The 25589-nt window shown below is 37.6% G+C and overlaps 1 long non-coding RNA gene and 3 other non-coding genes across 10 annotated transcripts; 3 read left to right on the top strand and 1 right to left on the bottom strand.

Annotated features, from left to right (window-relative positions):
* Positions 1 to 1231: 1231 nt before the first annotated feature.
* LOC139895415 (small nucleolar RNA snoR14) lies at positions 1232 to 1325 on the top strand. Its single transcript, XR_011775867.1, has one exon. It is a non-coding gene; the product is annotated as a small nucleolar RNA snoR14 (small nucleolar RNA).
* Positions 1326 to 1349: 24 nt separating this feature from the next.
* LOC139895406 (small nucleolar RNA Z101) lies at positions 1350 to 1428 on the top strand. The gene has a single exon (XR_011775858.1). It is a non-coding gene; the product is annotated as a small nucleolar RNA Z101 (small nucleolar RNA).
* Positions 1429 to 1593: 165 nt separating this feature from the next.
* On the top strand, positions 1594 to 1717 carry LOC139895471 (small nucleolar RNA SNORD14). Its single transcript, XR_011775911.1, has one exon. It is a non-coding gene; the product is annotated as a small nucleolar RNA SNORD14 (small nucleolar RNA).
* A 5985-nt stretch (positions 1718 to 7702) lies between these two features.
* LOC139891677 (uncharacterized) lies at positions 7703 to 11177 on the bottom strand. Of its 7 annotated transcripts, none has more exons than XR_011773788.1 (8): positions 10861 to 11177; positions 10426 to 10483; positions 9136 to 9200; positions 9007 to 9057; positions 8349 to 8471; positions 8180 to 8260; positions 7844 to 7924; positions 7703 to 7754 (listed from the first exon to the last, which is right to left on the bottom strand). It is a non-coding gene; the product is annotated as an uncharacterized lncRNA (long non-coding RNA). The 7 variants fall into 7 exon arrangements; XR_011773787.1 differs by lacking the exons at positions 7703 to 7754; positions 7844 to 7924 and adding an exon at positions 7931 to 8106 and having other exon boundaries at positions 10861 to 10943; positions 11087 to 11149; XR_011773785.1 differs by lacking the exons at positions 7703 to 7754; positions 7844 to 7924 and adding an exon at positions 7931 to 8106.
* Between the last annotated feature and the right edge of the window lie 14412 nt (positions 11178 to 25589).

Genomic DNA, 25589 nt, shown 5'->3' with positions numbered 1-25589 from the left:
ACCATTTAATTTTACATATCTTTTTGTCTAACACTCTAACATAAATAAAGTAGGGGCACACAATATTTTTCTCACATTATTCTTATCCATTTATGAAAGTTGACAATTAATTTAGAACATTTGAAAATAAAATAATGAACAATATATTTGAGACACGAGTAATAGTCAATAACTAGACTTGATCTAAGCTAAAATTTCGAGAAAGATCTAAGTATATTAGAAGAGAGACTATTCAATTAAGAAATCATGGCTTCAAGTTTCACCTCAAATAGTGATAGTGCGATGTTATTATTCATGGCGGCTTTTCTATAGTCCGGATGTTAGATAATGGGGAGTGATATGTACACAATCCTTTTTTGTTATGTATACAACCAACATGTTTTACGGTATTGTACTGTACAACGCTGTAAAATATGTTGGTTGTGTACATAACTAAAAAGGTTGTTCACATATCATCACCATTAGATAATTGGTTACATAACTAAAAAGGTTGTCTATATATCATCACCATTAGATAATTGGTTTTAACCAATGAAGCATTGCTTCGATGGTACCGCGGTTACACTTGTGTACTCGCAGGGCTAGAGGTTTCGGGTTCGAACCTCGTCACCCGCTCTAGGAATTGAAATATATTCCTTGAAGGTGGCCCAAATGGAAGGTTTTACCGACCCGCTCCGGGACTAAGATCCGGTCCGCCTGCCCCTCGGGATGGTTAAAGGGTCGGATCCTCAGAGTGTGGTTCGGGTTTTCTGCCCGAAAGCGCGTGTGTGTGTGCAAATGATGACTAGGCTTCGGTCCGGACTGATGCAAGCTTGCCTTTCAAAAAAAAAAAAAAAAACTTTTAAGGTTTTAAAATAAGAATTAAAAATTTTGGTTAAAAAAATAGAATGTGATTGAATGGGCCGCGGAGTCTATTTTGGGCCTAAAAAATTGGGCGGATTGAGTTTAGGGTTTTGTAATATCGTCGTAAACCTATAACCTCTATCCATCCTCTATTTATGCCTCATCATCTCGTACGCTCCCTCATTCATCTCACGAACCTTAACTAGTTCTTCAAATTTTGTTTTTATTGTTCTCCTGTTGGTTATAGTTATTATATTTGTTTCTACCTTGCAACATCAAGTTTAATAATTTGATTTGTAATTTTGATTTAAGATTTCTAGAAACAGGATTTTAATTGTTTTTAACGTTTTTTTATCAAAATTTGAGATTTTGAGTTTAGTTTAAAATTGCGAGGTGACGATAAAATTCAATGGTCTGTCATTCCACTGACAAATTCCGATTTGATTGATGTTAAACATTGAATCCCGACAGGTCCCAATCGCATATTTAAAAGTTTTTAATAGTTAATTGGGCATGTGATGAAACTCAATTTGCGTCTGAAAGCATACCTTGATGCTACAGCACCTTGGAGAACTGATGCCTCTTATTGTTAATTTATTTATGTTTATTAAACATTCATGTTTTACATGAATGTTTAATTAATCGTTACGGAGTACTTCACAATATTAGTTCAGCTTATTAAAAATATTACTCCGTATTTTATTAGTTTTATTTTATTAATAAAAAAAAAGAAAGATGAAAAGCTCGATATACTTGTGATGATAAATCTAAGGCTTGTTTCTCAGAGACATTCGCAGTGGCCGACTAAGATCTTTCGCCTTTCGCCGGGCTTGAGAGATTATGATGTCTTATCCTTCCTTGGATGTCTGAAGTTCTTATTTCTGATCCTATTTTATTTTTAAAAATAAAAATTGAAAATCAATTTAGTTTTGTTTATTTTTTTGAAGAATGCTTGAATTTAGTTTAAACTAGTGAAAGGGGGCGCGCGGTGCCGCACCTTTATGCAAACGTTTGGTGACAGCGTTGTAGATGTTGTGACGCTGCATATTTCTTGAATGATTGAGTTTACTTCTTGCCCCTAGTCAACTCTGCAGTGCACATTACTTGGAGTGATTCTACCGTTTAGATACATCATGTTCGTGCATCATGAAAAGTTGTGCACCTCAACGAATGATTCGTTTGGATACCAACATTTAGCATGATACGTGAAATGACTTCTACGGTTTTACCAATTGTATTCGAATTTCTCGTCGTGAATGTACATTTGAAAGTATAACTTTTGGAGTGTTTACTTATTTACTGCCTATTGTTGATCAGTTTAGGCATGGTCAATCTAAACCAACATATCTTACAGATGTGCAGTCCGGTCCTGCAGTGAAAACGTACATTTTAAATACGTCGTAAGTTTTGAGATAAATTATATCACACGTGACGAATGTAGTCGGATATTAGATATTACCTGGAACAAATACATGTTAGGAAGAGGGGATCGCCTGGACGTTGGGAGATACAAATTTGAGAGAAAAACAACTCTATTACTCACAAGAATAGATTTACAGAGTATTACAAAACTCTTACAAAAAAAAAACTCTCAAAATTCACACACACTCTCTAGGTTGTGATTATACTTCTCTGAGTGATTTGGGATGATTTACAATGAAAGTTTGCATCTCTATTTATAGCAAAAATTCTATGGCGGTGGAAGGGTGTGAACGGAGATGGTGGGCGGCCGTCATCGTGTTCATCTTTGCTTCTTCTACATGGTGTTCAAAGAAGGCTACTTTGAACATCTAGAAGGTGAGCTTCTAGATTGTAGGCTGGAAACTTTCAATTCTCCCCCTCCAGCTGAATCCACGAACATTCCAGTTATGTCTCTGCATAACTCCAACTTCTCTCGAGTCACCACCTTTGTTAACATATCCGCAGGATTCTCCTTTGTATGGATCTTCACTAGTCTCAACAGTTGTCGATTAATTACCTCGCGTATCCAATGATAGCGAATATCAATATGTTTTGTACGGGAATGGTACATGGAGTTCTTGCTCAAATCTAGAGCACTCTGACTGTCACAATGTACCTTGTACTCCTTTTGCTTGATTCCAAATTCTTGGAGATAACGCTTTAACCACAACATTTCTTTTCCAGCTTCTGCGGCAGCAATATACTCTGCTTCAGTTGTGGATAATGCAACACACCTCTGTAGTCTTGACTGCCATGAAACAGCTCCCCCTGCAAAAGTGTAAATGAATCCTGAAGTAGATTTCCTACTATCAGGATCTCCGGCCATATCCGCATCTGTATAGCCCTCCAAGATTGGATCAGCTCCCCCGTAACAAAGACATAGATTCTTTGTACCTTTAAGATATCTGAGAATCCATTTTACTGCATCCCAATGCTCTTTCCCGGGGTTCGAGAGAAAACGACTCACCGTTCCCACTGTATGAGCAATATCGGGCCTTGTACACACCATCGCATACATCAAACTTCCAACTGCTGAGGAATATGGTACTGACGACATCTCCCCGATCTCTTCCTTGGATGAGGGACAAGAACTCTTGCTTAACTTGAAATGGTTAGCTAATGGAATACTAACAGGTTTGGCATTGTTCATATTGAAACGTGAAAGCACTCGTTCAATATACTTCTCCTGGGGTAGCCATAACGTTTTATTCTTCCTATCTCGGGTTATCTGCATTCCCAAAATCTGTTGAGCCTGTCCTAAGTCTTTCATGTCAAAAGACTTAGAGAGTTCCTTCTTCAGCTGGTTGATCTTCGTTACGTCTTTCCCTACGATCAAAATATCGTCTACATAAAGTAGAAGAGCAACGAAATCTCCTTCAGAAAACTTCTGAATGTAGACACACTCATCTGCTGCAGTTTTCTTGTACCCTTGACTCACCATGCACGAGTAAAACTTCTTGTACCACTGCCTAGGTGCCTGCTTCAAACCGTACAAACTTTTCTTCAACTTACATACGAGGTTATCTCCTGAAACCTCAAAACCTTCTAGCTGCTCCATGTAAATTTCTTCATGTAAATCTCCATGAAGAAAAGCTGTCTTTACATCCATCTGTTCAAGCTCCAAGTTCATACTTGCGACCAATCCAAGTATGACTCTAATTGAAGTCATCTTGACTACTGGTGAAAATATCTCGTCAAAATCAATCCCTTTCTTCTGTTGGAATCCTTTGACTACAAGTCGTGCTTTGTATTTCACCACTTTTCCACTACCATCCTTTTTCAGCTTGAACACCCATTTATTTTTCAGTGCCTTCTTCCCGCGTGGAAGTTCTACAATCTCATAAGTTTGATTTTTCTGCAGAGAATCCATCTCATCCTGCATTGCGAGCAACCATTTTTCTTTATCCTTATGAGTTACTGCTTCATGAAAACTCTCCGGTTCTCCATCTTCAGTAAGTAGAAGGTACTCGGATTCTGGATATCTACTCGATGGAATCCGACCTCGTTCAGATCTACGAACTTCTGGAACATTCTGAGGAGATCCACCATCATCTTGACCTTGTGATGGTGCTGGAACGTCTGGCAGATGGGGTTGTGGCTCCCCCTGCTCAGCACCGTCATTTTCCTCATTATCTTCTACTTCTGGCATTTCTTCTTGCACTGAAAATTCATTTCTCATGAATGATTCCGTTGTTGCCTCTGGCACCTGAGCAGCAACATTTGACTTCTGAGATATTGTGGGCTTTTCAATATCTTCTATTGTCTGGCTTTCATGGAACATTACGTCCCTACTTCTGATCACCTTTTTCTCCTTTGGATCCCATAATCTGTATCCAAATTCTTCATCTCCATAGCCTATGAATATGCATGGAGTGGTCCTTGCATCCAGCTTCTGCCTGAGCTCCTTGGATACATGTGCGTACGCCAAACATCCAAATACTCTTAAGTGAGAGTATGATGGATCCTTTCCAAACCAAAGTTTCTCCGGAACTTCAAAATTCAGTGGTACTGATGGAGATCGGTTGATCAAATAACAAGCGGCTCTGACTGCTTCTCCCCAGAATGGCTTTGGCAGATTAGCCATACTGAGCATGCTCCGAACACGTTCCATGATTGTTCGGTTCATTCTTTCTGCTATACCATTATGTTGAGGGGTACGTGGGACCGTCTTCTCATGTCGGATGCCATATGATCTGCAATAGGCATCGAACTGCCTGGAAGAGTATTCACCGCCGTTGTCGGATCGAAGACACTTTAACTTCTTTCCTGTCTCACGTTCTACCATGACATGGAACTGTTTGAAGTAATCGAACACCTGGTCCTTCGTCCGTAAGAAATATACCCACACCTTTCGAGAAGTATCATCGATAAACGTCAGAAAGTATCGATTGCCGCCAATTGATTCAACCTCCAAGGGACCGCAAACATCAGAGTGTACCAGACTGAGTAACTCTGATTTTTTCGTTGAAGAGGAATTAAACGAGACTCTATGCTGCTTACCAAACAGACAATGATTGCAAGGATCTAGTGCAGCATCCTTGTCTACATTGATAAGCTCCTTCTTTATTAGGGTAGACAACCCTTTCTCACTCATGTGACCGAGTCTCTGGTGCCATAAATTTTGTGAAGCCTCCTTTTCTGCAACATTAATGCTGTCTGTGCAGATCTTCACATGAGTCTTGTACAGTGTGCCACAAATGTGTCCTCGAGCGACTATCATAGCGCCTCTTGACAATTTCCATGTGCCTTTACTGAAGTGACTATCATAGCCCTGTTTGTCGAGAGCTATCCCAGAAAGTAAATTCAGCCGAAGATCTGGCACACGGCGGACATCCTTCAAAGTGATTGTGCTCCCGGAACTTGTGTTTATCTTGACATCACCAATTCCGACAATCTCAGCGGAACTGGAATTTCCCATCTTCACAGCTCCAAAGTCACCAGCTTTGTATGTTGTGAAGTATTCTTTGTATGGAGTCACGTGGTAGGAAGCTGCAGTATCTACCACCCATTCCGCTTCTTCTCGTGAGACGTGAAGGCATGTCTCATCATGGGTTGAACAATAAGCTACATCACCAGAGATAGTCACTAATGTTTCTCCACCCTTATTCTTTGGCTGTGAACTGCTTTGACTTTGTTCCTCTTTTAATCTATAGCAGTTCTTCTTCATATGTCCCTCTAATCCACAATGATGACATTTATATGTTGGTTTTCTGCCATCAGCTGACCTGCCCCTGCTCTTACTTCTGCCTCTCCATTTATTTTTGCTACTCATTCGCTGTCTCCCCCGATTCTCTGTGACAAAGGCATGGGTCTGATCTGTGCCCATGTCTTTTCTCCTTGCCTCTTCACTGAATAGGGCATCCTTGACCATTGACATGGTAAGTTTGCCATTCGGTGCTGAGTTGCTGAGTGTTACTACCAGCGTTTCCCAACTATCGGGAAGGGAACTAAGTAGCAGTAGCGCCTGAACTTCATCGCCAAGCGGCATCTCTACAGACGATAACTGGTTGACCAAGTTCTGAAACTCACTGGTATGCTCGGCAACTGAAGTTCCACTTTTGAGCTTCATGTTGACTAAACGCCTCATCAGCAGGGCTTTATTCCGAGCAGTCTTGGCCTGGTACATGTCCTCCAACTTTTTCCAGAGGACATATGCGTCTGTCTCTTGTGCAACATGGTGGAAGACACTATGATCAATCCATTGACGGATCTGACCAATAGTTTTTCGGTTTGATTTCTTTCACTCTTTCTCTTTGGCAGAATTAGGGTTTATACCCTTCAATTCAATAGGATCGAACAAATCCTTACAGCTGAGGAGATCTTCCATCCGAGGTTTCCACAGCGTGTAGTTTGTTGCTGTGAGCATAATCATAGCTCCGGAAGATGATGTTGACTCTTCTGTGGACATTATCACCTTAAAAATAATTTTTCAACACAAACGGGGTTGAATTGTAGAAAACAGAGATCACCGTTACGTCCGGAACGGTTAAAAATGGTGGAATAGATACTTCGCGGCTTAAATTCCACTTACGGGGCAAAATTATAATTTTTATAAACTTCAGGGACCAAGAATGAAATTCTGAAAATTTCAGGGACCAAATTGTAAAATTTCAGAATTGCTACAGTACCGCTACAGTAATGCTACAGTGACTTGGTACAGTGCCTCCAGCTGCTACAGTGATCGTCTTCTCCGGCGAAAATTCCGGCACCGGTAGTCTTCTCCGGCGATATTCCGGCGAGTTGACCAAACTTTGATCGCGTTTTCTGGGCTCGTTATAACTCCGTTTAAGTCACCGTTTTTTGCGTTGGACTCGGTTCGACGAGATGAATCCAATGGTACACTCAAAATTGAATTTTGAGAAAACTTCAGAAAACCCAAAACTCAACCAACGTCTCTAACCAAGCTCTTGATACCACTTGTTAGGAAGAGGGGATCGCCTGGACGTTGGGAGATAAAAATTTGAGAGAAAAACAACTCTATTACTCACAAGAATAGATTTACAGAGTATTACAAAACTCTTACAAAAAAAAAAAAAAAACTCTCAAAACTCACACACACTCTCTAGGTTGTGATTACACTTCTCTGAGTGATTTGGGATGATTTACAATGAAAGTTTGCATCTCTATTTATAGCAAAAATTCTATGGCGGTGGAAGGGTGTGAACGGAGATGGTGGGCGGCCGTCATCGTGTTCATCTTTGCTTCTTCTACATGGTGTTCAAAGAAGGCTACTTTGAACATCTAGAAGGTGAGCCTCTAGATTGTAGGCTGGAAACTTTCAATACAGCGAGTATATATACAGGTAGTTCATGAGAACAAATTGCAGAAAACCAAGTCCCTGTTTGTGAACAGTTTGCAGAAAACCAAATCTCTGAAATTGTGTAAACTTAAAGCCATTTGCATCAAGCTCAAACTTTCTTCTTGTATGCGGGCTCCTTCAGAAGCACACACTATAATAAGAGGTAGAAATTCTTTAGTAGCGTACTCAATCAAACGGTGTAAAAGTAACTCAATATGAAGCTAAGTATATAAACCTTACCATTATTTAACAGCTTACAATGGTGTAAAAGTAAAATATAATCCAATAAACTGTTTTAAGAGGGCTCACATTAAGAGCTTTCTGTACATAAAGATAATCAACATTAGCACAAATGCTTTAATAATAACAAATTCTGAAATACAACTAATATAGTTAAACCATGTATTCCAAATTATAACTATCCGAAATGTATTCTAAAATACTATGGATCCTATTCCTTTTTTTTCTAGCTCGATGTAAATTCTGCAACTTGTTTCCTGTATCTGTACGTATAATTTGTAGGCTAAATAAATTTGTAAGTTATAAGTTGGAAATAATCTATAGCAGTCCGCTTACTCGTTCATCATTTGGTGAAATTCTTCGATGTTAGGTTCATATAACATTATGTTGCATTCGTTCCATTTAGCTCCACATTTCCTGAACGTTTACACTTAATATTAATATGAGTATAAATCAACTCACCTGTAAGCTTTTGCAAATAAGCTTATAATCTTACCATACGTACCTCACCTCTATAGTCTCTTACTCAACATTAGCTAGCTGCTAGTATTACTGGCTTTTCCAGCTATTTGTATGTTTGTACATCGAAGTGTGCAGTGTGCTCGCTCCATAAAGTCGAGGTGCAGTCCTAAATGGTAACAAATAGGCATTAACACCAATACATTATCTCATCTGAATTTGAGCAACATAAAATGCATAGCAGTTTAGTAGCAAATATTTATCAATGACCAACATCAATACTATCACCAACAATTGTTGTCACAAAATTCGGTAAGTCACATAATCGATCATCACAATTTATTAACCGATCAGTGAATAACAGCCGTGATGATACAGTCGGATATATACAACCAACACCAAACATATCATATGAATTATCAGGCATAGTACCACTACAAATTCATGTCTTACGTTTTTTTTCTAGAAGACATGATAACAACTAATACTAACAATACTCTACACAATATATTAATCATCAAAATCAAGCAAAACTTAAGAGTTAACCATACAATTCACAGCAGCAGCGGTAACATAAGTTTTTTTAAAAAAAAAAAAAAAAAAAAAAAAAAAAAAAAATTAGTAAAACACAACACAACAGATTTCACATATACGAATAAAAACTATAACTAACGAATAGTTATAACCCAAATACACTACAATACCTTTGTAAATTCACCATTCTGAACCCAGTAATGTCAACGAACACAGCAACACTGTATGGAAAAATAAGTATCCAAAAATTAAGCAAAAATTTTAAAATAATAGAAATCAAAAAACTATAAACAGTATACATGTTAACAAAAAGCAGTTGAAAACATAGAGTCCAAATGCAACTTAAAAACTCCAATTAGCAAACCTGCAATAGCAATCACATGTAAATTACAAAATAATCAACAATACATTACATAATAATGAACAAATTAACACTATGCACGTTAACAAAATTCAATTAACAAAGTATAATAATCAACAAAAGACACTAAACAAATCCCAAAGAAGTAAGAATCATACCGTATTTCTCCCAAAAAAAAGCAATTGCATGAGTCAATCAGTTTGAAACATAGAATGTATTTATAAGAACACATAGAATGTGCAGTTAGCAATATATATAGTGTATATCTGTACCACCTATAACAATAATAGCACAATAAATCAGTTATGTACAAACGATAAGCAAATCATTACCGTTCAAAATTAAAATAAGGTAATGGGATCAATGTGATAAAAAAACAAATATTAGGAACATGGGTTCTCACTAAATTTACTTTCAAAACTGTATCAAGTATGGCGTTGTTAACTTCACCAAATTAATATACATTCAATACACAGTATCAATTTACTATTCCTAACAATATTTTATTACTAAAATCCACTTTTTCAAAATAACCCCCCAACTTTGGTCAAAAGTATAAATCGGCCCTTAACCAGAATTTTTCATAAATGACCCCCAACTTTGGTCAAAATACAAATCATCCCTTAACCAGAATTTTCATAAAAAATCTTAAATAAACTCCATCAAAATCTACAACGGACCATATTTTCTCGCTCGCCGCGAGTTAAATTTTTCCAACAATACAGTTGAACTTAAAATAATTTTATGAACACAACGTAGCTAACTACTCACAAAACGGATGCCTTTTAAAAAACGCTAAATGGTTTGGGCCACCTTTCATACACATTGTTTTTTTTTTTTTTTCCAACCACTTAGTTTTCTATTAGGGCCTGCTTTAGAGTTCCGCTGCTAAGCGCGGGCTCCTTAACTTGTTTATGTTCAAAACGATATTAAGTATGGCTTTGTTGACTTCACTTGTACGGTTGTACCTATAAATTCATACATATGCACTAATCACAGAATATCGAAAACTCCTAAAACATAAGAAAACTGGAACTTCACAACTATATGAGCCACATCCAAAATCCTTGTTTCTAGTTATTTTTTTAATGTACACTCCCTAATACATAAGCTAAAATATTAAATTAAATATATTATTATATCTGTATTATAATATAATTATAATTATAGTTTTGTAACAAAATCGTAAGTAAAAAAAGAGCAGATGATAAGGGTACCAAAAACGTACCACATCAACAAACACTATATACTTAACACAAACTAAATATTATCCATCGCACAAACACCTGCAAAATATGCCAGACAGAAAGAAGACTAAAGCGTCAACCACTATCAAAATGAGCATCATCTAATAATAACTATCAAGCATCTATGTTTAATGTCTTATGACGTAGCCCGAATGTTACGTAATAGTTCTCAGGAAAGGTATTATACAAATGCTGTTTGGAACAAAAGGTATTACAGAACTTAAATTTGTTTTCTAGTATTTTCTATGTGAAATATTTAGTAGAGTCTATTCCAAATAAAAAATCAAGAGCTAAACTTCATTCCTAAGAGTAAACTAAAAAGAATTATATGAGTAATACCCTTTAAGAAATTAAAGAGGAGAACATACAAGTATACAACACCTCAAAATGTAAATCATTTCTAAGATAAACCATACCTTCTATCATGTTGTCCTCGACAACGGCTAAAACGAAACATGTGCTTCAAGCCTTATTGTGCTTGGCTTAAAACCGCTTCCATCTTAAAAAATGACACCAAAATTAGTAAATGATGCTTTAGTATTAAGTAAAATTAATTCAAATCACAACACATAGTTCAAGAATAACTCATCAACTTTATTAATATTGCATAGTGTCATCGCTCAAAATATATTAAAGATAAACCGTATCAATTCATTAACGCATGGTCAGATATAGTCCGGAATCTATCAGTTGCAATCTCATCGTTTATTTCTTAGAACCTGTGATCCATCAAAACCTGTTAACAAACATAATCCTGTTAGACTGAAGAAACAAAAGTAATTACCTTTTTAAGTAATTGACTTTAGGATCAGAAGGTCAACTTCATCACTTCCCAAAAATAGAAGATCACAAGAGTCCATATGGTCAAGCATACAACATATGGTCAAGCATACAATGGATAGAGCAGACTTGCACAAACAAGCATCTTTCCACAATTGTAAAAGGGGTTCCAAAAGTAGATTTGGATCCATACCTTTATTAGAAATAGCTGTTGTAACTTTTGTGTATAAAACACTTAGTGTAACATCCCGCATTTTTCCGTTAAATTATTTTTAACGCCGTCTTTTTTTTATTTTTATTTTATTTTATTTTATTATTTAATATCCTCAGTATCTCGATTCGTATCCTCCATTAGCTACATTCTTAAAATATTTTCGTTATTGGATTATAACGTCTCCCGTACTCCCGTGTAATTCAAAATACTCGTTCGGTTAATTCCCGCACCCGACTACAAACTAGAGGGACTAGTTTTTCCAAAAAGACAAAGAGGTGACTAGCACTTTGACTAGTCAACCTCCTCCCCATCTTTCTTTTTCATTTCTTTTCCAATTTCTTTTCATACTTCTCCATTTTCTCTCAATCCTTCAAAAAGGAAATCATCATCCATTTCAAATCGATCAAGCTTCAATCCAAACAAATTACATATTTGGAATCCTTGCATCTTCCTCTTCGATTCCATACCGATTTCATCAAATTTGGGTAACTTTCTAAAATCACTAATTTTATGTGTTCTTGAGTTTTTGAGTTAAAAAGGTTGTTAATTAGTGTCTATGGCTCAAGTCTAGTATGATTATGTGTTTTGTATGCTTCTTCTTGCTAGTTTGGTGTAACTAATTCATATTGAAAGAATGCTTGCTTAATCTTGAGTTTTAGGTGTTCATATGTTGTTAAAGATGAAAGATCATGTTTTAATTGTGTTCCTAACATCACTAGCTTCAAATTGGTATGTAGGTTGACATGGATTAGTTCATAAACTTGATTATGAAATTTGGTGAATATGGGTTAGGGTTTCATGAACTTGAAATGGTTTTGTAATGCTTTGAATGACATGTAATGTTGTTTGTAAGTGTTTAGATACATTGTATGCGTGATTATCTACACAACGGCTTATTAAATGGGTGTATTAAATTTTCGAATCATTAAATTGCATTTATGAACTTGGAAGTAATAAATGTAAATGTGAGCATTAATGGTGATTTTGATATGAGTTTGTTTGGTTTTGATTGAGTAAATGCATTTAGTTATCTTCCTTGTCAAATTACCTTTCTAATGATATATGATATGCGTTTTAAATGTTTTCGGTGCATGAAATGTGTTAAATTGTGTTTTGGGTCGTGACTTAGACCAATTTTCTGCAAACAACATGTTTCCCAGGTAGTGCGCGCCGCGCACATACCTGCGCGCCGCGCATAATCAAAAATCCCAGATGTCTGCCTTCTTGGTTAATTTCTGACCAGGATTTACACTTGGGTGCACGCCGCGCAACCCACAGCGCGCCGCGCATTTGGTCCAGCTCATTTTTGTCTTTGTTTTTCATATCACAAAATGTTCCCGCTTAACTATAATCCTGTTTACCATGAGACTTGACTATTATGCTCATATATGATTTCTCATCATGAGAAAATTGTCGGACACCCGACCCGACCCCGTTGACTTTGACTTTGACCAAGTTTGACTTTAGTCAAACTTAACCAAACAATTATACAATCGTTCTAACATGTTTAACTACTTGTAACGTGCATGAAACTTGACAATTTGCTTCACATGCTATATTAATCGAGTCGTATTGAGCCATAGGACTAATTGAACATCTTTGACCCTTCGTGACTATCGTTATTGATACAACCTAATTGTTTAGGTCGAGACTAGCATTGTTCTTTGCACGTTTACTTGTTGAAGTACTATTTCACTCTTGCAATCAAAGGTGAGATCATAGTCCCACCTTTTCAACAACTTTTATACTTTTAAATCGTGGGCTGAGAAAACATATACTTCGTTACATCTTGTACTACTTACTTTTATGTATTGAACACAAGTGTGAAAACAAACATTCCACGTGCGAGTTAGAACAAAAATGCCTCAATTCGATTATCATTAGTTACACTTGCAGGGTGTAAGCGAGAACTTATATTGTGTGGCCATACGGGTTTAACAAACCCTCATTCGGACGGTTCGCTACCGTTATGCGGATGAAATATATTTTTGTGTTTTAGTGTGGGTTCTAGCACTGTGTGATGGGGTAACGTTGGTTAAGTTTTGATAATTGAGTGCTCGCGTATAACAACACTTTTGGAATGCAAATGATTTGGATAATCTACGTTATGGAAATACAAAATCTTGTGGTTCAAAAACAACGTTTAATACTTACTAAACCTATGACTTCACCAACGTTTTCGTTGACAGATTTCTATATTTTTCTCAGGTCTTGCACGATATGTTAAACATGCTTCCGCTCACTTTTTGATACTTGCATTGGATGTCGAGTATACATGCATTACTTGGAGCGTCTTTTGACTTTACTTAAACCGTGTCGCCTAGATTTCAAATGTACTTATAACCTTGTAACTTAACTTTTGGTTGAACAATTCTTGTAAACTTTGAAAACAATCTTTATTTTGAAATGAGGGTGACATATTTTGGTCAAACATTGTCATAAAGACTTATGACCAGGTAATGGGACCCACGTAGTCGACGCCGTCACTTGACGATTTGTCGGGGTCGCTACAAGTGGTATCAGAGCCTTGGTTGTAGGGATTTAGAGTTCATTTGTGTCCACCCCGAGTCATAGGGTACATAGGTGAATCTAGACTACAACCGGCATATAGACTGAAGTAGGAATTACTTGACTATTTGTACATTTATACTCGAACTCTTCAATCATATCTAACTCGTATTCGATCTTGATCTTACGTTGATAAATTTTGTTGACGCGCCACCTTGACTTTATGAGGTAATGTTAAATGCACACGAGAATCAGGGTAATATAATTTCCGGGATTATATTACGGTGATTCATATGGACATTCCGACATTATGACATAAAGAATTTAAGGCGAGTCAAGGAAAATTTTCTCTACATCATCATTCCCTATCATGATTAGTATTATTGAGAATACTAATCAACGATATTCTTGTGTCTTGAAGGAACAATGCCTCCCCGTCGCGGACCACGTAATGAAACTTCCGAACAAGCTTTTCAACGCATGATAGCCACCGCCATAGGTGCGGCTATGGCTAGTATCTCCTCCGACATCAATAACAACCACAACCACAACAACCATGGAGCCGGTAATTCAAACGAGGGTTGCTCCTACAAAACTTTCATGGGGTGCAAACCTCACACCTTCGATGGGACCGGAGGACCGGTTGTGCTCACCCGATGGTTTGAGCAAACAGAAGCCGTTTTTAGCATAAGCGGTTGTCGGGACCAAGACAAAGTCAAATATTCCACCCACACTTTTGCCGGTATCGCCCTCACATGGTGGAATACGTATGTGCTGTCGGTGGGTATCGATGAAGCCCACACACTCTCATGGGCCGACTTAAAGAAAAAGATGATCACCGAATACTTCCCGCGCGAAGAGACCCGTAAGCTCGAACACGAACTAAGAACTTTAAAAGCGGTCGGGAATGACCTAAAGGCATATAATCAACGATTTTCTGAGCTATCCTTGATGTGCCCAAACCTCGTGACCCCCGAACCTCTAAGGGTTGAACTTTACATGGATGGTCTTCCCAAGAGCATCAAACAAGGAGTAATGTCATCCAAACCCAGTAATCACCAAGAGGCCCTGAATATGGCCCGTCAATTGATCGAAACGGTAGACGAGATTGAAGTGCCGGCACCTAAAGCCGAGGATGAGTCGGGTGACAACAAAAGAAAATGGGAAGCCCCCCAATCGAGCAACTACAACAACAACTTTGCCAAGGAACCTCTCACCCCCGTCGGCAAGAAAAGTTATGCCGGGACACGACCTTTTTGCAACAAATGCCACAAGCATCATTTTGGTGAATGTGGCAAGCTAATTTGCCATCGGTGCCAAGGTAGTGGTCATATTGCCAAGTATTGTGGAAGTACCGCCCCCGTCACTCAAAAGGGGCCCGACGCACCAAAGCCGAGTATTTGCTACAAATGTGGCCAATCGGGTCATTTTAGGAATGAATGCCCAAATAAGAAAATCAACCCCAACGCACGCCGTTGAACTTTCAACATCGACACCTAGGATGCCCGAGACGACGATGGACTAGTCACGGGTAAGTTTCTTCACAACAAACCGTATATTTCATACTTATTCGATTCGTTTACCGCTAGACGTTTATTAACCAAGTCTTTGACTCGTGCTCTTTGCACTCCACTTTTTCCCCTAGATACTACTTAAGCAATTTAAGTGACCCACGGAAACATATTGTGTGCCTATAAATTTTATCGGGGGATATACGTTAAGAATTTTGACTTGACACCTATAGAACTAAGGAGCTCAAAAACCTATTCGTTAAGGTGAAATTGTTTCCCTACCATTATGTATAGGTTGTTGTGAACTAAGAAATTTCGGTTGGAAACCGATACCCTCTTCCTCGTATCCATGGCCTCATGATTATTTGCGTGGATCCCGTGTATTCCAAATCGACCTCCGTTCCGGTTATCATCAATTGGGGGTTAAGGGAGACGATGTCTCCTAAGCCATTTTTTTTTTCAAACTCGCAACGTTAGTTGTAAACCTCTCTTAGTACCATTCGATTTATTTAGGACTCTGCCCGTATTCATGAACCTCCTAAACCGCGTATGCAAATTCATATAGACTAATCTGTTATCGTATTTATAGATGACATCTTAACTTATTCAAGTAAAGAAGGAAAACGAACAACATCACCATCTTAAGCTTGAACTTTTGAGAAAAGAGCAACTCTATACCAAATTCTCCGAGTGAGAATTTCTGTCGAACGAAGTCCAATTTTCTAGACCATGATGTTAAGAATTGGACAAGGCATTACAATCAATCTCGAAATCAAGCCACACGTAATCATGAAACTCTCTCAACTCAGACTTGTATTCGTAAAATCTTAGATCTCACCGGTTCTTACCGAAAATTCATTTTTGACTTTTCTCGTGTTACACGACTTTAATCTCTCCGTGATCGAACCTAGAGCGTGATTCTTCACACCAACATTTCTAGCTAAATTCGTACAACACCAGATGGGACTCAAATATGGAAATATTTCTACTTGGACGCCGAAAGGCATACTCCCTCGACCCGAAATCAACGGAACGGAAATTCGTTATTTTGCACGAAGAATTCAAATACTAAATTGTGGATCCGATCAATATTCTCGTCATCACGTACCACACTACATACCTCTGTTATTTCACCGTTACCGTCTGATATTACTGGAAATTAAGATAACACACAATCCAACGATACTTCACTCTTCTTTGACTTAACGCCCTTGTGTTTCTGATAATCGGCCAACTATAATTCAACCCCGAACTATACAACTACGTGTACTATCTCGTTTCTCTTTCAGACTTCAACTTTTGACAACTAGAGGCACGTTATGGCAACCTCGAGATGCAAGCTCATCCTATTCTAAGTCCTCATTTCACTCCTATCTTTATCGCTCGCATTTCCGTTTAAAGAAACTCCTTATAACATTTCTCCATGGATAGAGAAATTCCTCATATTACATTAGTATTCGCCACGAGGGTGAATAGTCCTAACGAACATTTTTTGAACCCTAACTGACTTGTTCAAACATATCTTAAGAGATTCTATTCCAACACGGAGTATCTTTGTCAATTATCCCGTATCGAAATACTCGTTTCGCCTCTAGTTTTACAAGAAACCTTGGAGACCCGCTTAGACATGAGTACCGCGTACCACCCACAAACAGACGAACCGAACAAACGAACGATTTACGTCTTCGAAAGACATGTTTCAAACTTGCATGGTCGCTTTTAGTAGATCCCTCTTACAACAGTAGTTACCACTCGTGTGTTCACACGCACTTTCCGAAACCCTATAGGACCGCTAATGTCATACCCCGATTCATTTAACCAAAGCATGTGGCAAGCAAATCACCGAATCTGAACTCCATCAAGAAACAACAATTGAGATCGTTCAAGTCCGAGAAGGGCTCGAGATGACTCGTAGTCTCCAGAAGAGTTATACCAAACTTAGATGAAAACCTCACAAATCCCAGTGTGTAACCGCATAATATTGAGAAACCGCACCTTGGAAAGGTGTAATCCATTTTGGGAAATCGAGAAAGGCTATATCCGCAATATCGAACCTTTTGAAACCTTGGGGCGTATTGGAACCGCTTCCTACCGTTTAGAACTTCCGACTCAATTAAGTTTCCGTTTACCCTACATTTCGTGTAACAAACTTAAAAACGTGTCCTGCGGAACAGGAACGTGCAATCCTACTAGGTACATCAACTATCGATGACAAACTACTCTTCATAGGAAAACCAGTTGAAACCGGGGATCGTAAAAACCAAACCTTAATACAACGTAAAATCCCGACTATCCGAAATCGTGAAAATGTCCAAGGACGTATCCTCACTTACTTATAGCATTGACAACGAAAGGTCTCGAGCAAGAGACATCGACTATTACTTCCAACTAAATTTCGGGACGAAATTTCTTTTGAGGTGTGGATAATGTAACATCCCGCATTTTTTCGTTAAATTATTTTTAACGCCGTCTTTTTTTTATTTTTTATTTTATTTTTTTTTATTATTTAATATCCTCAGTATCTCGATTCGTATCCTCCATTAGCTACATTCTTAAAATATTTTCGTTATTGGATTATAACGTCTCCAGTACTCCCGTGTAATTCAAAATACTCGTTCGGTTAATTCCCGCACCCGACTACAAACTAGAGGGACTAGTTTTGCCAAAAAGACAAAGAGGTGACTAGCACTTTGACTAGTCAACCTCCTCCCCATCTTTCTTTTTCATTTCTTTTCCAATTTCTTTTCATACTTCTCCATTTTCTCTCAATCCTTCAAAAAGGAAATCATCATCCATTTCAAATCGATCAAGCTTCAATCCAAACAAATTACATATTTGGAATCCTTGCATCTTCCTCTTCGATTCCATACCGATTTCATCAAATTTGGGTAACTTTCTAAAATCACTAATTTTATGTGTTCTTGAGTTTTTGAGTTAAAAAGGTTGTTAATTAGTGTCTATGGCTCAAGTCTAGTATGATTATGTGTTTTGTATGCTTGTTCTTGCTAGTTTGGTGTAACTAATTCATATTGAAAGAATGCTTGCTTAATCTTGAGTTTTAGGTGTTCATATGTTGTTAAAGATGAAAGATCATGTTTTAATTGTGTTCCTAACATCACTAGCTTCAAATTGGTATGTAGGTTGACATGGATTAGTTCATAAACTTGATTATGAAATTTGGTGAATATGGGTTAGGGTTTCATGAACTTGAAATGGTTTTGTAATGCTTTGAATGACATGTAATGTTGTTTGTAAGTGTTTAGATACATTGTATGCGTGATTATCTACACAACGGCTTATTAAATGGGTGTATTAAATTTCCGAATCATTAAATTGCATTTATGAACTTGGAAGTAATAAATGTGAGCATTAATGGTGATTTTGATATGAGTTTGTTTGGTTTTGATTGAGTAAATGCATTTAGTTATCTTCCTTGTCAAATTACCTTTCTAATGATATATGATATGCGTTTTAAATGTTTTCGGTGCATGAAATGTGTTAAATTGTGTTTTGGGTCGTGACTTAGACCAATTTTCTGCAAACAACATGTTTCCCAGGTAGTGCGCGCCGCGCACATACCTGCGCGCCGCGCATAATCAAAAATCCCAGATGTCTGCCTTCTTGGTTAATTTCTGACCAGGATTTACACTTGGGTGCGCGCCGCGCAACCCACAGCGCGCCGCGCATTTGGTCCAGCTCATTTTTGTCTTTGTTTTTCATATCACAAAATGTTCCCGCTTAACTATAATCCTGTTTACCATGAGACTTGACTATTATGCTCATATATGATTTCTCATCATGAGAAAATTGTCGGACACCCGACCCGACCCCGTTGACTTTGACTTTGACCAAGTTTGACTTTAGTCAAACTTAACCAAACAATTATACAATCGTTCTAACATGTTTAACTACTTGTAACGTGCATGAAACTTGACAATTTGCTTCACATGCTATATTAATCGAGTCGTATTGAGCCATAGGACTAATTGAACATCTTTGACCCTTCGTGACTATCGTTATTGATACAACCTAATTGTTTAGGTCGAGACTAGCATTGTTCTTTGCACGTTTACTTGTTGAAGTACTATTTCACTCTTGCAATCAAAGGTGAGATCATAGTCCCACCTTTTCAACAACTTTTATACTTTTAAATCGTGGGCTGAGAAAACATATACTTCGTTACATCTTGTACTACTTACTTTTATGTATTGAACACAAGTGTGAAAACAAACATTCCACGTGCGAGTTAGAACAAAAATGCCTCAATTCGATTATCATTAGTTACACTTGCAGGGTGTAAGCGAGAACTTATATTGTGTGGCCATACGGGTTTAACAAACCCTCATTCGGACGGTTCGCTACCGTTATGCGGATGAAATATATTTTTGTGTTTTAGTGTGGGTTCTAGCACTGTGTGATGGGGTAACGTTGGTTAAGTTTTGATAATTGAGTGCTCGCGTATAACAACACTTTTGGAATGCAAATGATTTGGATAATCTACGTTATGAAAATACAAAATCTTGTGGTTCAAAAACAACGTTTAATACTTACTAAACCTATGATTTCACCAACGTTTTCGTTGACAGATTTCTATATTTTTCTCAGGTCTTGCACGATATGTGATACATGCTTCCGCTCACTTTTTGATACTTGCATTGGATGTCGAGTATACATGCATTACTTGGAGCGTCTTTTGACTTTACTTAAACCGTGTCGCCTAGATTTCAAATGTACTTATAACCTTGTAACTTAACTTTTGGTTGAACAATTCTTGTAAACTTTGAAAACAATCTTTATTTTGAAATGAGGGTGACATATTTTGGTCAAACATTGTCATAAAGACTTATGACCAGGTAATGGGACCCACGTAGTCGACGCCGTCACTTGACGATTTGTCGGGGTCGCTACACTTAGCAGATGTAAACAATTGAAAAAATTCAAGTTAAAATTCAAGTTAAAATTGGCAAAGAAGGGAGGCTGCTGATGCTGAACTCGCAGAGAGGTTAAGGCTTCAGGAAGTAGAAGACAAATTGGCTACTGATAGAAAGCAAGAGGCTGAGTCCCTCAAATTAGCTAAAGCCATTATCAAGTAACAGGATAAGGCCATTGATGAACTAGAAGCTGCTGAGAAAGCACCTGCTATTGCTCCTATAGAAACTGCCCGAACCATAGAACTATCTGATCATTATTATAGGAGCAGGTATGGTGATGTGATGAACAGAAGATCAAATCCCAGCAAGATCATCAAAGTGCACTGAGGCACAAAAAGAGCTTTCAATGTCAGCAGGGAGAATAATGTTCAAGAAAGGATAAATTATGATGAGTTACGATCCTTAGGATTCAATGAATGGATGGAGATATTGGAGTACTTTATTGGTAAAGCTGAAAGTGCTATTAAAAAGACATTGAAGCCAGAACTCCAAGAGATCTTCAACAAATCTACAAAATTTGGGAATGCACCAGTAGTAAACATAGCAGAAGTACTTTCTCAAAATCTAAAGGAAAGAAATCTACTTGTGAAGGCCCACAAAGAAGAGATCCCATCATTCTACCTCCTCATATCCCTGTATTTGATCCTGCTGATATACCTATCCTATTTTCTGAAGCCTGGAAAATCAAACAAGAGGAGCTATCTGAAAAAGAAATTAGATAAAGATAAAGATAGATAGCCCTCTAGTGCTCAAATTGTATCTTTTGTTTATTTCATTTTTCATTATGATGTTCTTGTAATTACTGTATATACTCTGCTGTAATGAAAGTGAAATGAGTTTATCTTCAAAATCATATCAAATTATAAGATATAGATAACTCAGCAAAAGATCCCAAAAATAAACTTAAAAGGGACAAATTTACTGCCCCATTTTCATTAGGTCCCTCTGTGCTAGCTTTAGTGTTTTCTCTATATGTCATAGGTTTTGTCATCATCAAATAGGGGGAGATTGTTGAGTCCCCAAAATAATTAAGGATTTAATTATGACAAAACTGTAATTTATTTGCACTAAAATGTTATGTGCAGCCAGCACAAGTTTGTTTATGTATAGACAGCAGATATTGCTGTGTCGAGTGTAGTTTGCTGCTCAGTCTACCAGCACAAGGTAGACAGTGTTCTTCAATCAGCACAGGATGTGTACTCAGCAGTTCAAGAATATCAAGTGTCTCAGCAATGAAGAACCAGCACGGCTGGAATGCAGCTTACTACACAAGACAGCTATGCTCCATTATAAACATAGTAGTTTTCCGAGTGATCTACATCAATTGTACTATTCAACAGAAGTCAAAGACAAAGTTGAACAGAAAAGGACACGCGTCGGCGGCTGACAAGTGACCTTACAAGACCACGTGGGAATGCAGAAGTTTAACGCATGTGCAGACATGGGTTATACTTTGTCAACACCTAGGGAACACAACATTCTATTTGTTTAATCAAATAGTGGTGCCAAACCGAATTGGGGTGTTCCTGCAAATAGCTACCAAAGAGGAAAGAGGAGAGCATGCTCTCTGATGCAGTTGTCCCCACAAGTACAGACATCCTATGTACCAGTGGACAATAGAACCATTACACGGTTAATAGGACTACTATAAATTGTTGTATCCACTATTGTAACAACTAGTGGTGTGGGTTTATTCATTTAGAGTCAAAAACGTGTAATAGCTTTTAGTTTACCTCTTAGCTATATTCTAGGTAATCTGTATCAACCAACTATCATTCCACCAAGGATAGTTGTGATTCTTTATGTGATTCAATCAATAAAGAATAACTGTTGAAAATTACCTGTGACTCTATTTAATTTACATGCTTGAATACTAATCGTGTTTAACTGTTAAGTTAATTAAAAGAAATTGTATTCACCCCCTCCCCCCTCTACAATACTCCTGTTGTTATCAAGGGACCAACAATAATAATATAAGACATTATATAAAGATAAGGGATAAAAGTACCAGTAGATTAAACGAGTTCCGAATACAAAAGTGACAACTTCAAGACTTCAGTCCGCTCCTAATACAATCTTCGGCGTTCTTCTCCGGGTACTAGGTTTCCCGCACGGAGTCGAAGGCCTTGAGAGTATGACTAATATTGTACAAGAGAGAGAAATAAGTGAATTGAAGTGTGTGTTGGAATGAATGACAAAGACCCTTTAAATAAGCACAAAATTTGCCTACAAATGGCTGGCAGGCCGTTTGGCAGGCCGTTTGGCAAGCCGTTTGCAGGGCCCGTTTGCTAAGGCAAGCCGTTTATTGAGGCCGTTTGATCTGGCCGTTTGGCAGGCCGTTTGGCAAGCCAGTTGGCTTGCTGATTCCCTAGATCGTAACTTGATTTCTTGTCTTTCACCGTTTTCGCTCTAGAATCTTCGTTTTAGCTCCGATTCTCTTGATTCTTTTTGCACCGTCTTCGTAATTACTTGTTCTTCAATTCTAACTGACGAAGTGGGTATTTTGCCGACAAAGTTCGAATCTTTCTTGTTTTTGGGCCTTAATACCGGGGTAAAAGTGTGACTTTTTAGCCGATATCAACCGGCAATTTTCTTCTACTTGGAGGAATATCATTAAGGCAGGTTTAGCAATCGACGCTCTTGGAATTAGTTTCACAAATTCTTTTGTCAAAGGAATTGGGGATGAATCGGCGATTAGTTTCTGGCACGAGCAGTGGTGGGGCAACTCAATTTTAAAAGATAAATATAGCATACTTTTTGCGCTGGAAGGTGACAAGCAGGCCATGGTAGCCGATCGATTTTCAAACGTTAATGGGCTTATCAGCTTTCAATGGAACTGGGCCAGACCCATTCGTGGAAGGGCCCAAACTGATTTGCAGTTGCTGATGGACGAAATTTCTACAGCCCCTTTAAATCATAGCTCATCAGACTCTTGTATTTGGTTACTCGCTAGTGATGGCATCTTCAAAACAAAAAGTTTATCTATTCTCATCAATAATATGAGAGCGGATACATCAGCTCAAGGTGAAACTCTCAAAAACAAAAGCTATTCCGTTAAAGGTTGAAATCTTCGTGTGGAGGGCAATGCAATTAAGAATCCCGGTCCGGGTTGAACTCGATAAAAGAGGCATTGACTTGGATTCTATCTTATGCCCTATATGTCGAAATAATATAGAATCGGTGGAGCATATTTTATCTCAATGTCCATATACTATAGAGCTTTGGAATCATATTCTCAAATGGTGGAATCTTCCGTTTATCAACTCTCTTTCGTTGGACCAAGTCTTTGATGATAACTCCTTGTTTCCTCATCCATCAAACTTAGGAAAAGTGATTTGGCAAGGGGTGAAATAGGTGGTGTGTTATTCTATTTGGAAGGCTCGGAATGATCTTGTTTTCAAAAATCAGTCGTGGATCCCAGCGAGAATCCTAACCAACATCCAAACTATATGTTTTAGATGGATCTCAAAACGGCTCAAAAAGTCGTCTTTGGAATGGCATCAATGGTTAATTAACCCGGGCTTCTACGTCTCGGATACATCTTCTAGGTCGTGAATTGGCTAATTCAGCATTTCCATTTTATTTGTCGGTTTCTCTTGTACGTTTGTTCATAGTAGTCTAGCGATGTAGATTAGCCTTGTTTTTCGTTTCTTTTTCGTTTGGTTTGGCTTGTTTCCTGGACTCTCCTTGTATTCGTTTTTCGTTTTATATAATGCTTGCTTTTCGAAAAAAAATAATATTAAGCAAAAAGTTGAAATCATAAATTAGTTATGATTGACACTCCGTGAAATTGAAAGATGTACATATCAATAACTAATCACCCACAGTAAGTAAGCTGCAGTGAAAGTAAAAAGGCGCAAGAAGCTCATATGAATAATTGATATTGCTTGCTGTAGACATAAACATGTGAAGTAAAGAAAAAATAACTAAGTCAAAATTATAGATCATGTTGATCTAAATGTGTTAAGAAAAATGATCTGACCATCAAATTAACTAATTACCATCATAAAAGTCAGTGAGTTGCTAAGAGAGAAATTATTATTTTTTGCAATAGACCGACACATATGGTATCATTTCTCCAACGAGAACCACAATTGCACCAAATAGAAGCATATAAAACAAATATGCACGCATTCGGTTGATAATTTCTATTAATCAAATAAAATTATAAAATTGAAAGAAAAAGGAGATGAAGTTTTTTTGAAAAAACCCAATATCAGTTTTGATACAATCACACATACACTTCAAACACAAAGAATATACAAAAGATCATACAATCCCTTCACTTTAGGCAAGTGATCGTTTCTACAAACCCTAATTCAAACCGTGGCACACTCGAATCAAAACCAAAAGTGACACAAAAATGGTGGTGGGATTGAACGGGGCGGTGATGATATGGGTAAAAAGTTTGAGAATGGAACCGGGCCACCGCAAGACCTGCAACTCCGGCAATACCTTCAAAGTGGGTCCACTGCCACTAAAAACATCATCGGACCACCGTCAACAATGAAATCAATCATCAAGGACCACCTCTACAAAATCCTCTGCGCCACTTTCAGAAATACCACAGGGGATTTGGGTAGAGAGATTTTGGTATTATTTTTGGCACAAGAGGCTTTGCCTGGAGTACTATTTGACAATTGATATTAATGATTTAAATAAACAAGGTGTTATGAGACACCTCTCAACCTTGCTACAACTGCGCAAACATGCGACATGTTAATAAAAGAGAAGGCAGTGAAAGCTGATGTGGCAAAGTTATCAGTTGTTGAATATGAAGAGAAGTTTAAGTAGTTGCTGTAAGCTTCAAAATTTGACAGGTGAATAACAAATGATTGATGAACATTAAAAAATCCAATATAATAACATAATCCGTATTTGATAGAAAAAATAATAATAAAATACCTGATCCAAATGAGTGGCCCGATCCAAGAGGGTCTCTTCAATTCAACCCACTAACCCGTGTTGGTTTAAAGAACCAATAAAGAGTTTCCACATGGCGCTCAAGGAAAGTGCTACAGTAAAAAGAGGCTTTCCATATATATATATATATATATATATATATATATATATATATATATATATATATATATATAAATAAAGGGAATTGATATGTACACAACTACTTTTTACATGTACATAACCAAATATCCTTTACTGTGTTGTACAGTACAACATTCAAAGCAATTTGGTTGTGTACA

Source organism: Rutidosis leptorrhynchoides, chromosome 2 (genome assembly GCF_046630445.1).
Source record: "Rutidosis leptorrhynchoides isolate AG116_Rl617_1_P2 chromosome 2, CSIRO_AGI_Rlap_v1, whole genome shotgun sequence".
NCBI classification, from domain to species: Eukaryota; Viridiplantae; Streptophyta; class Magnoliopsida; order Asterales; family Asteraceae; genus Rutidosis; species Rutidosis leptorrhynchoides.
This window is presented reverse-complemented; position numbering and strand designations above follow the sequence as displayed.